General features: G+C 40.8%; 1 non-coding gene across 1 annotated transcript; it reads right to left on the bottom strand.

Moving 5' to 3' along the window:
- Positions 1 to 916: 916 nt before the first annotated feature.
- TRNAM-CAU (transfer RNA methionine (anticodon CAU)) lies at positions 917 to 1003 on the bottom strand. The gene is given in 2 exon segments: positions 917 to 952; positions 966 to 1003. It is a non-coding gene; the product is annotated as a tRNA-Met (tRNA).
- Positions 1004 to 17106: the final 16103 nt, after the last annotated feature.

Genomic DNA, 17106 nt, shown 5'->3' with positions numbered 1-17106 from the left:
CATATAATTAATTTCACCAGCTAGCTTTCAAATTCAGAACATGTGCACTTATATTTAGAACATATGCAATTATGATGTTCTACAAAGTGATCTATGATGTTCTACATAGTGATTTATGATGTTCTACATTCTTAACCTTCATGTTCTAAAGTATTGAGAATATAAAGTATTACTCTAAATTGTTCATGATGTCGTTCAGAAGTGATGGCTGGACAATTGGCTCCGTTTCTTTGGCGCGTTCATTCTTATTTCCTCTGTTTAAAATTTCAAAACAAAAATATGGGTAGAAGATTCATGGGTGGAAGACTTTGTAGACCTGAGATTGAAAGGAAATTTCAGTAGATACCAAGCTAGTATAATGATTAAGGTTTGACTTTCTTGCGTGGAGGATGATAAAAATAAAAGGCCAACCATGGAGTCAGTTGTTCATGTTCTTGCAGAATGTGAAGACGAAATATTAATGCCCATTCCTGGCACCTCATTACTCCATTTTCGCTCTATATAGCTTATATGTGTTCGTTCTCATGTATTTACTTGCATTCAGACTTGCAGTTGTTCCCAACTTTTAATGTATCTGTATGTTGTAAACTAACAACTGAAATATGCAAGATGTGCTGATATTAAATATTTGCTAAAATTTTATTGTATGCTTTTCATATTTCTGGTAAACTTCGCTTGCGCATGTCAGAATGTTAACTTGAACTGCTTAGGCTTGGTTTAAGCACAAATATAATCAGTTTTTTGACATATTGTCAAACAGATGGACAGAAAACAACGATGTACAATGGAAGTTATCTAAGTAAAGCATGTACAGCAGAAGGGTGATACAATAGCAAATGCATAGAGAATGTAGAATGCATACTGGTTAAAAGAAAACTTGCTTATTTGGAGAAAAGTTTTTAAAAAAAATTACAGTTGGGGTGAGAGAGGCTCGAACTCTCGACCTCAGGATCACTCAACTTAGCTATGAGACCTACGCGCTAGCCAACTGCGCCACCACCCCTACTAATGATAAATGTTAAACTTTATATAATTAACACGTAAATTCTTACCCTGTTGAATTCTAAACAGATGAAAAAATACAGATCCCAAACATCTAACAACACAGGAACAGACCATCAGGGGAACTCAAACACCACAACTAATAGATGGAAAGAGATAATGGCAGCTAGTAAAACTGTCAAACGGCAGTTAACACAACATATAATTAATTGCACCAGCTAGCTTTCAAATTCAGAACATGTGCACTTATATTTAGAACATATGCAATTATGATGTTCTACAAAGTGATCTATGATGTTCTACATAGTGATTTATGATGTTCTACATTCTTAATCTTCATGTTCTAAAGTATTGAGAGTATAAAGTATTACTCTAAATTGTTCATGAAGTCGTTCAGAAGTGATGGCTGGACAATTGGCTCCGTTTCTTTGGCGCGTTCATTCTTATTTCCTCTGTTTAAAATTTCAAAACAAAAATATCAAAAATGTAGAAAATATCTTTAAATTATCAATTCTGAAAATAATTCAAAAAATCACAAATTAAAATCTTATAAAAAATACTGAAATTCCTTAAAAAATCGGAATAATATAATCCATGTTGTTCATAAAAGTTCATAAAAATTCTTAAAATTGCTAGAAACATAAAAATATTCGCAGAACTAAATAATTACAAAAATAATTTCGAAAAATTACGAAAAAATTACAAAAGTACGGAATTAATAAATAATTTCTCTACAATTAAAGCACTGAATTCTTACTCTTCAGTATCGACTGGATTTGTTGATGGTTTGTCGTGTTTGTGTTTGCTGAAAATCAAAATTCAACAAAAATTATCTTCAATTGATGTATATATACAACGAACGAAGTTCGAAATTAGATTACAAATTCGCTTACCTTCGTCGTTCGTATTGATTTTCTACTCCAGTCATCTTCAATTGAAAAAATTAGGTTAAAATTAGAAAAAAAAATTGTAGAAGGAGAGAATAAATGTAGAACAATTGAACTCGAATTTACCTTAAATCAACAATTGGAGTTGCGACGACGGAGCGATTTGCCGTTTGGAGGTTACAATGGCGATTATTTTCAGAGGAGAGAGAAAATTGAGGGGAGAACAACGCCAAAATCGCGTGAGAGGGAGAGAGTGAAAAGGAAGGGTCTAGAGAGAGAAAGTTACGTGGGTTTTAATGAAATAGTGATTGGTTTTAATTGGGAAGTTGGATGGGTTTCCCTATTTAATTCTAGCCATTAGATTGAATCTAATCCTACGAATTAGATTCATTATATTCTCATATATACTAGTATACTCACATAAGGATGTATTTTCACATGATCTCTCCCCTAGATGATTATATATATATATATATATATATATATATATATATATATATATATATATATATATATATATATATATATATATATATATATATATATATATATATATATATATATACACGGAGTATTTGAAATTAGGTACTAACATATTTGTTTCTAAGCACTTAAGACGATGAGCATGTGAGGGGGTCGAAAAAGCACGAGGCTAATGCGTGACCTCGTCCCTCGTGGGTGTGACGATTCTTTTTATTCAATCAAGTGTAATTAGATTTCCTGTGAGTTTACACCCAATTGACTAGTAATATAGGAGTCGCCATTCAGTTTTTAACGACAATGAGAAAAACTGACAAAACCCGGTTATCGTGACATAAAGGGAGTGCAATTATGTTTGACCACGACGGCCGTAGGTTCCATTGTGATCCCTGGTGTGGGGATCTCTCAACATACACCCGCAAGGTAGAGATTGAGGGTTCGGGGGACTGTAACTACCGAGAGGAGTACTCGCTCGTCGATAACTCCAGAGGCAGGATATCCTTACTAGTTCAGCATAAATAATTGAAGGGACATGCGTTAACTATTAAACTAATCTGAGTTGATTTTAGCAATATGCAATATATAATACTAGATCGATCGCGATTATCTGATTTAAATAGCATTAAGGGACCTAGCATGATAATCCAATTTCCCAAAAATATTATATTTGTTAGGCGTGATAGAATAATCAAATTTAGTTAGTTTAACAGTTCATAAAAAGGGCGAGGAAAGCATTTAAATCATCGAAAAGGGACACATTACGACGCACCCTTGAGAGGTGCGTCACGGTTCTCAGAAAACTAACCACTTTGACTTTGCTATTTCTCCTTTTATTTAACGAATCTCAAATTATGGGACAGGATACGTTCTGTTCGATTTATGGATCGATTGCGACAGAACGCGTGAACAATTTCGCAGCGTGAGGCTTAGGCTAAGGGTTGGAGTCAATACTCAGAATATGAATTATGTGTTGTGTGTTTTACGTCGAACTTAAGGGTCTATTTATAGGAAAGAGTGGCGTAGAAAGATAGTTTTTCAGGAATTTGAATACGAAACGGATTAGGAAAAGAATCCGTCCCAGGTATTTTCGGCGCCCAGCTCTGGGCGTCAAAGATTTCGGCGCCCAGGGCTGGGCGTTGAAAATAGGGTCTGGCAGAATTCTTTGTCAGATTGGACTCTAGAGTACGGAGTTCATTAAGAGACTTAATCCGAGTTATTTGGTGCGTATCAATTTACGACGGAATGCGTTTGGGCCCTTTACGAACTCTAGGTTCGTTATGAGTTTAATTAATACGTTAACTCTTTTATCGAACTGCGATAGGAATAGAATTCCTTTTACAATTTCTATCTCTTTTAGGATTTATGTTGGAGTGCAACACCTAATTCTGACAGGTTTCTATCTTTTTTATTCTTACTACTTTTAGCAACTACCCTTTACGGCAGTTACTATTTTTAGCAAGTTTCCATAAATAGCAGGTTTCGGGTGAAATGAAAAGGGTGATTGAGATTCGTTATTTTATAGGAGATGCGTTGCCAAGTGGAGATTTTATGTTCTCATCATCGAACCTTCCCTTTCGGGAATGGGGACAAAAGTAGGTGTCTACAGTTAGCCCCCACTTTGACTGAGTCTTGGAGTAAGACGATGGTCAAAGTATTAGACGGAGTGCGTCACACAAGTCATGGTGACCTGTTTTTGCGAGGGTCTCACGAGCCCCCGAGTGATAACATTTGACTTAAGGGTCATCACTTGAAGTGTTGACGTATCCCTCACGTGTCATTGGGATTTGTCAACGGATAGTATAGAAACTTCCTCACTTTGTCATTGGAAGGATCTAAAGAAGTGTAGAAACTCCCTCACTTTGTCATTGGGAGTAGCTACAGATGTTTTCGAAATCAAAGCTATAAAGTGTAATTGGGCCTGGCCAAGCCCAACCACGAGGTAAAAATGTTTTTAAAGATTCTCATTTTCAGGGCTAGTTAAACGAGAAAACCCCCTTGTTTTTATGGGACGTAAAACGAAGGAAAATCCAGCACATCGCTCTTTTTTGGAAAAAACGGAAAACCAATCCTTTTAATTTTTGGAAAAGGGAAAACCAGAAAAAGTTATCGCTGCAGCGACTAAGGACCTACGCGACTTGTGACGTAGACCCCGCCGGCTAAAGATGGCGAGCCTGTCCGCTAAGGGTGGACGCCCCGTCCGAAAGAGTGGACGAATCTTGTTTTTGAATATTTGAAAATAAGGACCTACGCGGCTTGTGACGTAGACCCCGCCGACTAAAGATGGCGAACTTGTCCGCTAAAGGTGGACACCCCGTCCGATAGAAGTGGACGAATCTGTTTTTGAAATTTGAAGATAAGGACCTACGCGGTTTGTGACGTAGACCCCGCCGGCTAAAGATGGCGAACCTGTCCGCTAAGGGTGGACACCCCGTCCGATAAAAGTGGACGAATCTATTTTGAAATTTGTTTTGTGTTCATTTTTTTTGAAAATAAGGACCTACGTGGTTTGCGCCGTAGACCCCGCCGGCTGAAGATGGCGAGCCTGTTTTGTTTTTTGAAGATTCTATTTTTCGAAAACTGAGGATCTGCGCGGCTAGTGACGCAGACCCCGCCCGCTGAAGGTGGGCGAGCCCTGTCCGCTAAGGGTGGACGCCCCGCTCGCTGGAGGTGAGGGAACCTGAATTCGTCTTTTTGATTAGGGATTCGCGTGCCGCGGTCTCGCCTGATTGATGTGGACAAGTCCCTATTTCATTTTTTTTCTTGTGATTTCTCTTGAGAATTTCTTTTTATTCATTCTTGCAGGAGCGAATTCTTTCGAGGGATGCTCGGATTTAGTTGCAACCTGAATGTGGGTTGACAACGTGCTTAGACGGACCATTGTCTTGTGGTCATCTTCTTTCATGGTTTTGAGCTAGTCTTTATGGCTCAATTTTGCCATTACCTGGGTCCTTGATTAGGGGACTATGTATAAGTATCAACGGCGACCTTTGTCTTGAGGTCGTAATCCGGTTTTATCTTTTGAGGTTATCCAAACACGGGACTTCGTACAGTGTAGTCTGGGAATACCGTTTTAACTTTGCACACTTTCTTTTGAAATATTTATTTTCTTTCGAGCCCCCAAGCACTCGTGCTTGACGGTCATTTTTTGTCAAAGAGGTTCCTACGCATTTTGTAATGTCTTTGATCGTGTTTGGGATCGTGCTCGTAAGTGCGAGCGATCTTTGTAGTGGTGTGCTACTTTGACAAAGTCGTGAGGTGCGACTTTCGGAAATTTTCAAGTCGAATGAGTATGGCAGGGCCCACTAGAAGTTAGGGCCTTTTTTGAGCCTGGGTACATTTTCGGCGCCCAGGCCTGGGCGTTGAAATAATTCACGCCCAGGTGGGGCGTTGAAAGTGTTGTTTGGGCTGGTCTTTTGATGACACAGTTGGCCTTTTGTTCATTCGTTTATTTCACTTGCAAGTTCTATGTATTCTCTTTTCTTTTGTTTTTTTTCTTTGTTTTTAGAACGTGATGATTTTCTTGAGAAGCCGTAGCTGATTGGTGGACTACGGTGCTTGTCGCTTTGGGGCGATTATTTTAAGGAACTGTTGCTCTTAAGGTGTACGGTTATTGCGATAGTTGGGCGAGTCTATATGGCCCGAGGAACATACCTTGAGGCGTAAGACTTTGACCGCTCTTGTTGTTGTATATTTTTCCTTTTGAACGCGTTCGTGAATGTTCGATACTTAGAATGATGATATGTATGTGCGAACGAGCGTTCATAGAATGACCGTTGGGTGCGGTCCATTAATCAGTTTGCTTGAATCATCATTTTTTTTTGAGCGATGACTGATTTTGAATAGTTTGCTTAGAAGCTTGATAGGGTTCAGGCCCATTCATGAAGTGGGCTCAAACATCGTACCCTTTCGATTGTTCAAACATTTGCTTCGAGATTTTTTTTTTTATTTTGCTATGGTTGTTTCGTAGCTTGGAGCCCCCAAGTATGCCTGTTGGGATGCTTCCTTTTGGCGTACGATTTTTGTAGGTTCTTTCGAGACAGATGCCCTGGGGTTCCGCTCGTGTAGGTGCGAGCTATCCCTTCCGTGGTAGGTAATATTTTGCCACTTTCAATCCTTAATGTAGAAGTCGTGTGGCTTGCATTTTGAATTTGGGCGATAAGTAGTCTTTGCCTCTTTTACACGTGTTCTTGGTCGTGCCCGCATTAGCGCAATATGCCTTACTCTTTTTTTAGACTTGTACCGTGGGATGGTTGAACTTATGGTGCGACGTAGGCTTGTGTGGCCTAACCGCATGTATTAGAACATTTCTCCAGGTGTTGGGATATCATTACTATTTTTTGCATTGGAGTACTTCATCACGCCTCGTTCAGGTGTTCGAGCAAGTGTAGCACCTTCCGCGTGGGTATGCACGGTTTATTACTTCGCTCGATGCGAGGATTCATAGGTATTTCTTTCTCTCTTTCTTTTTTTTTATATCTGGGCGAAACTTGGCTAGCAGAAAGATTCAGCGCCCAGGCTGGGGCGTTATAGATATCGGCGCCCAGCTCTGGGCGTTGAAAATGATTTCTGGGTATATTTTGACAGTTCTTATCCTTGATTTTTTTTTTCTTTCGCTTTTGCTTTGAAACGAGGTAGACTGTGTAACGGGCGCTTGTAGGGCGAGCGTTATGTGCAGTAGCTTGATCGGAGTTTTGGTGACTCGCGATTTTCAGTTACCCTTGTTAGTGGGGTGACTTTATATATTCTAAGTAGTGCTTTAGAATTTGGGAGGGGTTGTAGCCATTCTAAAGTTCGTTTTACACGATCAAACCTTAGGATTGTGCCCCTATGACGTGTGTATAGCATTAGCGTCGAGAATTTGCGATAAAATCGTCATTTCGAGCATTTTTAGAGTGTTTTTCTCAAGCCCCCAATTGTAGCTACGGGATTGGCTTGGTGCTATAATGTTTGGCATATTTTTTATGCATTCATGGTGATATGGATCATGAATAGTTTGAACCAGACTCGTTTAGTGCGAGGTACGTTCGAGTAGTGATTTGCTACTTCTCTTGTAAATGTCGTATTGTGCGACATTGCCATGGTCAAGGTAGTCACGTGTTGAAGTGTGCCTCGACCAAAAGCTAGGTGCCTTTCTTTAGCCATAATCATATTTAGAAATCTTTTTGACTCACTTGCAACATCGCGATAAACGCATACTTAGCTTAAACCAACGACACTTTATTATGTTCGAAGAAGTCTTTGAAAGTTATTTGAAAATCATTTAAAATCCGAGTCCTACTGTGTACAATCCGAGGTGTCCTAAGCAAGTTGACTTATAGAAGGGTTCGTACAAGATTACATGAGTGAATCAAAATACTGTTACGATTTTAGAATGCTGTATAAGGATTTGCTGGAGGCCAGGGTGCAGGCGTCAAGATACACTTGTGCCCGTTTGGCATATGCTTTAGGCTTTTAGGGCCATCTTTTCCAAAATTGCGGGAATATAAACCGTTTTCAAATAGACTTAGATTTACTTGGTGTATGTCTGCGCAAAAGGTCAAGGTATACTTAGTTCTTTCCCTAGCTCTTTCATTTCAATTTTTAGCCCCCAGTTGTTGTTATGTCAACCCATTAATGATGCTTTCAGATTTCGATTTTAGATGCCCGTGTCATATGTCTGAGTAGGGTGAGCCTTGGTTAGGTGCCAAGTCCTATTGACAATGTCTGATTTTTTTTCCAAAGGGGATTAGCAAGCATTTGAATTACCATGAACGGGTGCCCTGAGTTCGAAGGAACGATGGGGTGATGTCGTAGAACAATCCTCTTTATTGCAAGCTCACTGCCTTTACTACTTGTCGGCGACTATGACTGTGTCTAGGGGTGAAAGAAGGTCTTTAAGCGAACGACTATGTCTAGTGGTGAAAGAAGGTCTTTAAGTGAGTTAGTTCGCTTTAGGGAGGGTCAAGTCGAGTATTTTAGAGGTCATGGATGCTTGCGCTAGCCCCCATTCAATTGAGGCAAAGCGATTTTTTTGAGTCTTGGCTAAGTGCCTAGGAGTGTGAGTGCTCCTTCTGGCAAGGGTACGTGCCCTTATTATTTCGATGTGTGCTCATTAATTTTGGCATCTTGATGACTTGGATTCTTCCTTTGACTTAAATTTTTCTTTCAACTTGGATTGCAAGTAATTAAATTTCAATAAGGGACTTCTATTTTTATTCTTGTTTTTCTATAGGCTTTAATATTTTTGCAAATTGGTTGGACCGAATCATGGATTGCCTACGTATCCGCCTTAAATAGATTTAATTTGGAATCAGGTCTTGCGTAGTTCTTAGCCAGAAAATGGTTTCTTAGAATGCCGAATTCGATAAGTATGTTCTGAGGTGGAAACATATTATTTGAAACGGTAGAATAAGTGAAGTTTATTATTATTTTAATCTGCTTCCTTGCCGTAAGCCAAAAAATTGTTTTATATATATTTTTTTTGAGTACATGTATTTTTTTTTTTGGTGGTACGTATGTCTGGATACGTGTTGTACCCCCCCCCAAGTGTTCGTTATTGTTCCGTGTATGTGCGGATAAAATGACGAGGACTTCTGGACAAATTTTAGCAAGCAGAGAGAATCAGCGCCCAGACTGGGGCGCTAAAGATTCCGGCGCCCAGCTCTGGGCGCTGAAAATGATATCTGGGCAGATTTTTTGGTTTTGTGCCAAATACTTGTGAATCTTTTTTGTGCGCTAAATGTTCTTTTTCTTTTTAAACGAATTTTTAAAGGCGCTTTGCAAAGTTCGCTTTTTTATTATTTATTATTTTTTTGTACTTTTCATTTGTCTTCTTTTTTTTATTCGTGACTCAAGACGGTTTGAAAGATGGGTTGAATGAGATAGGATAATTTGTATAGGTATTGGTCAAGCATAAGGATTACATCTTCTAGGACTCATAATTTGCAGCCTCAAGCTAGTGTCATGAGTTTACATCAACCAAGGCCAATGAGTAGCATGGGAACGGCTCAAGGGTATATCAACAGGATGTATCCAAACAAGTTATATGGTCATTATGCTAATGGTGGTGTAAGAGCAGGTTTGGACTTTGGAAGTGATGGGCATGACGCACGTGTCAATGGCCGCGCGTGTTTTGCAGTCAACAAGTTCAAGAACAAGGGTCGAGGTAATGGTTTCTTGGGTTATGGCAATGAGAACATGGATGGGTTAAATGAGCTGAACAGGGGCCCCAGAGCGAAGGTGTCTAAGAACATAAGGATTGGAAAGGGTAGACATCGTAGAACTTTATGATTTGGATTGGTTGACTCAATTCTTTTCCTTCGTTCACTTGGGTAAATTTCGCACTTTGGGAGGTACGGGCTAAGTATTTCATGGCTCGCTCTTTTCGCTCTCCCTTTTTTCTTTCTATTTTTTCCTTTTTGCATGGGATTTCTCCCCAACATAAATCCTTCAAAATTTTATTTGGGCTAAAAGGTAGATGGTTGTGGTTTTTGAGTCACGAGGCAAGACTGAGTGAGCCTCGTTTGGTAGGCCTATAGTGGACCTTTAATTTTAGCGGGCCTAGGGTGGACCTTTAGCTTTAGTAGGCCTAGGGTGGACCTTTAAATTGTCTTACTTTGCAAGCGTATTTAGTCGTTTCTTAAAATGTGCAAATAGCGTAGATTCGAAATCTTGTTTTCACCTTATTGAAATTTAACGAAAGAATTACATCAAAATTTTTTTTTGTTTCTTTTCAGATTCCAGTTTCTGGGACTTAATTGGAAGTCGTGATTTAGACTCGAACTTTCATTAATTTTTTTTTATTATAACCCGTGTATGAATACAAGGAGGTGGCCTAGACTGAAAATAATGACGTGGCGTAAGCCTATAATACTTGACCAAGCGACTCTCAGACTTAGGTTAATTGGACCATAACTTTCATTGGTTGACACTTTAGATTTTAACCCTTGGGTGTTCATTTGTCATGCGCCATTTTGCTTAATGTCGGCAAGGTAGTTAGTTGGGGAGATCGAATTTTATTTTTGCAAGACTAGAATCATTAGTGCGGCTTCTCTCTTAGTGTGTATTGGTTTACCCCTATGGTAGCCTTATGGCATGCCGATTTGGGTATTTTCATGGTTCGTCATGTTGTATTCATGGAAAATCTTTTAGTCCGTACTTAGGAGCACTTCAAGGAGCGAGTGGCTCGAGAGGACTATGATAGTCGTGACCCAATGTGATTATAAGCCTTGAGGCCATTAATTTTTTTTCTTTGCCAATGGTATTGACACCTTAGGTTCACTTTGGGGGTTATGCGACTATGGGGGAATGATTTTCAGAATGTGACCGTTTCCATTTTGCAAATACATAACATATTCTTTTTATGGGTGAGAGAGAGTATTGGGGCCGTGGATTCTCAACAAGGGATGACAATTACATATGGGTGCTTATTGAATTAAATGTTAGGAAGGGAGACTCAATATGGTTTAACCTTTTAACTTGCAGAACGACACCAAGCATTAGGACCGATTCTATGGATAAGACAACTGAGACTTAGGATTTAGATTGTACTTTGGCATAGCCTAGTCTAGACTAGGATTTACTTATTTTTTATTCGAACATTCATTTTTTCTTGAAGACTTTATTCGAACATTATTTTTTGAATACTTTGCCCATGTGACATTCAAGGTCGTTTAATTAGCATGCTCGGTTTTGGCGCCGAGCATTGTCGTCGTAGGAGGCCTAACAACGACACAAAGAGTTATTTATTTTTATTTTTTTAGTCGCTTTTAGAGTCGAGTGCCTTTTCATACGCCCTTGCAGCAATTTTTACGAAAAGTTTTTTTTTGCTACGTGTTTTTTTTTTTTTGTGCCTGACCAGAAGGCCAAACAGCAACTTCAGCGCCCAGCGTCGGGCGTGAGAAATTCTGGCGCCCAGCTAGGGGCGTTGAAAATGCGTCCATGGCTGGTTCTCGTTTTCTGTTTGCGTCTACTTTTGTTTATGCGACTTCGGTTTTGCGTGCTTGCCTAATAAAGTCCTCTACGCGTTGTGCAGCGTTTGTGGGATTCATTACAGGCCATCCCGAGCGTCGCTTATTTTTGTGGCGATCGTTCGGGCTTGCGGAACACGTATTTTGGTATAACTCTTTGGCCAATTGGTTCATGAATGTTTGGGCAATTTTTAAGGTCGTTGGTTTTCTAGCATTATTTTTCTAGCATTATTCGTACGCACAATCATAACATAGTCACATAGTTCGCTACACATAACTACATTACAAACATGGATTTGAAAATTAAATATGTCACGTAGTTTATGATAGGCTTCTATGGGTAGTATTTGCGTCTGGCTTGGTACCGCTTCTATCGTAGATCCAACACATGCCCCGGTCGAGGTAGTGTCTTCAACAGACGAATTTCGCTCAAGAGGCCAACCCGCAAGTGCAAGCCAAGGGGGCATGCAGGCGAGAAGGACCTAATGAGCGAGCGATTGGGTTCGGGATAGGTGTACTACCTGCACAAGTACCGAGTGGGCAACATGCGTGGCGTATGCACCCCCCTATTGGCGAAAAAAGGTATCCTTAGTCCCAACTCCCGAGGGAGCCGAGATTCGTTATGCTGTTCTGCCCGTTCACATTAATATGCTGATTTTCAGGTCGTCCCAACTTGATGCGGAAATAAACGCGGGGTAGGATCGTTTCACCCTTCGGCTATTTTGATTACCTACAAGCACGAGTATTTCCTTCACTATCCCCAGTGGAGTCGCCACTGTGAGGGGGTCAAAAAAGCACGAGGCTAATGCGTGACCTCGTCCCTCGTGGGTGTGACGATTCTTTTTATTCAATCAAGTGTAATTGGATTTCCTGTGAGTTTACACCCAATTGACTAGTAATATAGGAGTCGCCATTCAGTTTTTAACGACAATGAGAAAAACTGACAAAACCCGGTTATCGTGACATAAAGGGAGTGCAATTATGTTTGACCACGACGACCGTAGGTTCCCTTGTGATCCCTGGTGTGGGGATCTCTCAACATATACCCGCAAGGTAGAGATTGAGGGTTCGGGGGACTGTAACTACCAAGAGGAGTACTCGCTCGTCGATAACTCCAGAGGCAGGATATCCTTACTAGCTCAACATAAATAATTGAAGGGACATGCGTTAACTATTAAACTAATCTGAGTTGATTTTAGCAATATGCAATATATAATACTAGATCGATCGCGATTATATGATTTAAATAGCATTAAGGGACCTAGCATGATAATCCAATTTCCCAAAAATATTATATTTGTTAGGCGTGATAGAACAATCAGATTTAGTTAGTTTAACAGTTCATAAAAAGGGCGAGGAAAGCATTTAAATCATCGAAAAGGGACACATTACGACGCACCCTTGAGAGGTGCGTCACGGTTCTCAGAAAACTAACCACTTTGACTTTGCTATTTCTCCTTTTATTTAACGAATCTCAAATTATGGGACAGGGTACGTTCTGTTCGATTTATGGATCGATTGCGACAGAACGCGTGAACAATTTCGCAGCGTGAGGCTTAGGCTAAGGATTGGAGTCAATACTCAGAACATGAATTGTGTGTTGTGTGTTTCACGTCGAACTTAAGGGTCTATTTATAGGAAAGAGTGGCGTATAAAGATAGTTTTTCAGGAATTTGAATACAAAACGGATTAGGAAAAGAATCCGTCCCAGGTATTTTCGGCGCCCAGCTCTGGGCGTCAAAGATTTCGGCGCCCAGGGCTGGGCGTTGAAAATAGGGTCTGGCAGAATTCTTTGTCAGATTGGACTCTAGAGTACGGAGTTCTTTAAGAGACTTAATCCGAGTTGTTTGGTGCGTATCAATTTACGACGGAATGCGTCTGGGCCCTTTACGAACTCTAGGTTCGTTATGAGTTTAATTAATACGTTAACTCTTTTATCGAACTGCGATAGGACTAGAATTCCTTTTACAATTTCTATCTCTTTTAGGATTTATGTTGGAGTGCAACACCTAATTCTGATTCTTACTACTTTTAGCAACTACCCTTTACGACAGTTACTATTTTTAGAAGGTTTCCATAAATAGCAGGTTTCGGGTGAAATGAAAAGGGTGATTGAGATTCGTTATTTTATAGGAGATGCGTTGCCAAGTGGAGATTTTATGTTCTCATCATCGAACCTTCCCTTTCGGGAATGGGGACAAAAGTAGGTGTCTACAGAGCAATACTAACATATCACCATTCAAATTTTAAGTAATTAATTAGCTTTTGTTAGTTTTCAACTAAATCTAATAAACAATTAGTATTCTTCAATTAAAAACAACTTACTCCAATTTATTGAAACAAAATAAAAAGGTTAATTACCATTGATCCAATAATCCAATTCTTTGGCTGCTTCTCTCACATCTGACTTTTCACACGAAGAGATTGACAAAGCGGTAGCCTCGTGTGATTCCTCGAAGTCGCCCGGACCAGATGGTTTCAACTTTATGTTTATCAAAAGAGCATGGGATGTGATTAAGGGAGACGTCTATGACATTGTCAAAAAGTTTGAAACATCTAACCGATTACCTAGAGGCTGCAATACGGCTTTCATAGCCCTCATCCCAAAAATCAACTCAGCAAATTCATTCAAGGATTTCAGACCGATAAGCATGGTTGGATGCATTTACAAAATAATATCTAAACTACTGGCACGTAGACTCCAGCGAGTTATGAGCTCTCTAATCGGTCCACATCAAACAACCTTCATAAAGGGGAGATAAATCTTAGATGGTTGCCTCATTGCTGGTGAAATAATAGACTCATGTAAAAGCAATCACACCCCTGCTGCAATTCTGAAACTGGACTTTCATAAGGCATCGACAGTATATCCTGGAAATTCTTGGACTGGGTTTTGGAACAGATAAACTGCCCTAAAAAATGGCGTGATTGGATCAGCTCGTGTACCATGAACTCCTCGGCATCAATACTCCTAAACGGCTTGCCTACCCCACCTTTCAAGTTAAAAGGGGTTTACGCCAAGGCGACCCACTCTCGCCTTTTCTTTTTAACCTAGTGGTTGAGTCACTAAACCTAATCATCCGGAAAGTAGTCTCCTTAAACCTTTGGGAAGGGGTTCCTATTTGCCGCAATGGTTTCAAGCTCTCACATCTCCAGTACGCCGATGACACCATAATATTTTGCAAACCTGACATGGGCCAACTCATGAATATCAATTAAGCCCTGATATTATTTGAACTCTCATCAGGCCTTCAGGTCAATTTCCACAAGAGCTCAATTATCGGGCTCAATATAAGTGACTCTTGGCTCTAATCATTAGCCATCTCTCTTCTCTGCAAGGTCGGAAAACTTCCATTCACTTATTTAGGGCTCCCAGTTGGAGCAAACTGCTCTAGACTCTCTACTTGGGAGCCAATCATTGACCGCATGACAAAAAAATTAGCAACTTGGAAGGGAAATCTTCTCTCCCTCGGTGGTCGAGCAGTCCTCTTGAAAGCCTCTCTCTCAAGCCTACCACTGTATTATATGTCGTTATTCCCTATACCTAAGGGAGTCATCGAAAAAATCTTCAAAATTCAGAGACAATTCTTGTGGTGTGGCTCACTTGATAAGAATCATCTCACACCCATCTCTTGTGATATCATTCAACTCCCCAAAGACCTAGGAGGCATGAACATTGGGAATCTCCTCCATAAAAACTTGGTCTGCTTTTCAAATGGTTGTGTAGGCTCATAACAGAACCTTGCTCGCTTTGGCGTTGTATCATTTACACCAAGTACAGGTACACTGCAACATTCACTAGCAGCGACTTCCATATTCCAATTAGGGGTGGGCCTTGGAAAGCTATCTGCTCTAGACTCCTTGGACATCCTCAATCTTCTACCTTGATCAAGAGAAAAAATCGGACAAGAGTTGGGGATGTACAGAGACCCTTTTCTGGCACGATACATGGGTGGGTGATACTCCCCTAAAGTCCATTTGCCCTAGACTATACAAACTAAGTATAGCTCAAAGTGCAAACATAGCTTCTCACGGGTTTTGGGACGGAAGAGTATGGAAGTGGAGCCTTGCCTGGAAACGACCGCTCCGACCACAAGACAGCATGGAACGTGAGAAAATCCTACAAATACTTGAACAAACTGCACTCTCACCAATGGATCCCGATTATACAATCTGGACCCCTCACAAAAATGGGTCGTTCTCGGTTAAGTCCTTTGTCAATGAGCTCGCAAAAATGGAGACAAACTGCCTAATGGAACCAATTAAAGGGATATGGCGTGGCCTTGTTCCGCACCGCATCGAAATGTTCACATGGCTTGCACTCCTATGTAAGCTAAACACAAAGGACAAGCTGGCCCGTATAGGAATCATACAACACACGGAAACAATGTGCGTCCTTTGCAACTTACAATCTGAAAGTTGCAATCATATCTTTCTTCATTGTCCCATAGCATGAAATCTATGGTCATGGTGGCTCAATACTTGGAGTTTACACTGGGCATCACCTTCAACCACACGCGAGGCCTTTGATCAATGGCTACCACCCACTAGTAATGCCTTCTTCAAAAAGGCATGGACGGCAAGCTTCTTTGTGATCATATGGACAATCTGGAAAGAAAGAAATGCTAGATGTTTCGAGAATAAAAGGAGCACCCTTGGTAAACTGCAAGAACTAGTACTGTTGAGCCTATGTTGGTGGATAAAGGGGTGGGATGACTCCTTTCCATATAGCACAGAAGACGTTCTTCGCAACCCAACATGTATCAAATGGAGCCCCTGCCTCCCTTCAAAAGCTCCTGTAAAACTGATGTCAAACCCAGCTTCTTGGTCACCTCCTCCTCGAACCGTACTAAAGTGGAACGTAGATGCTTCTCTCAACACTTTGTTCTCAAGGTCCTCAGATGTATTCAATTTGCGACTATGCTCTTGAGTCTTGGCACCTTGAGTACTATCCCCTGGCTCCTCCCGCAATCAATCATCAATCTTCCCCTTGCCCAAGCGGCAGGAGAAGGAACTTGCAAGCTTTCCAAGACGGGAGGACGACGAACCTCCTTTGGATTCCGAACGGTCAAGCACCGGACGGGCCACACTCCCGTCACCTTCCTCATAGTCAGTTGATGCAGGACGTCTAGCTCTAGAACCTCGGACTCTAGCTGGTCCGGAGAGAGAAATGTCCCTCTGGCTTAGGCCTCTCATCCATACAATATACCCCGCAGACAGAGTAACTGACTCAGGTGGGAACTGAATACTCAAGAACGGTTTGGCGATCCAATACCGCCTCCAAACTCCAAGTCGATTTGCATTCAGCGCAACAGGTCTCGGGTTCCCTTCCTTGCAGTCCGGGATCTCTTGTTTCAAGCCGTATTGTCTCATCACTCGAGCAAGCGAGTAGAAGACCAGCATTGTGAGGCTTGGCACCCTCAAAGAAATAGAACCAGGGGCATGTTTCATAGCGGCAATCCCCCACCAAGGAACTACCCACCTTATACAAGATTCAATCCCAGAGAGTGCGCATCTCCACTCATCCAATGAAAGTCGGCCATACACCATGGGCCGCACAGTGAATCCTTTTCTATTGTAGCTCGCCATGTTCTCCGGTGGTGCCACCAACATGAGCCTCTCCATAAGCCAAACCTTGGGGAGTATACAAGAAGCACATTTCAAAATTCAACATTCAAAATTAAAATACAAGTACAGTTCAACAATACAAAGAAGGCTCCAGATCCTTACTTGGAGTAATACCGGACTTCCCGACGGCAATGAAGAGGGGTCCGACTTCAGCATATCAA

This window comes from Spinacia oleracea, chromosome 2, assembly GCF_020520425.1.
Source record: "Spinacia oleracea cultivar Varoflay chromosome 2, BTI_SOV_V1, whole genome shotgun sequence".
NCBI lineage: Eukaryota > Viridiplantae > Streptophyta > Magnoliopsida > Caryophyllales > Amaranthaceae > Spinacia > Spinacia oleracea.
The sequence above is the reverse complement of the archived record's forward strand: the minus strand, read 5'-3'. Positions and strand labels throughout refer to the sequence as shown.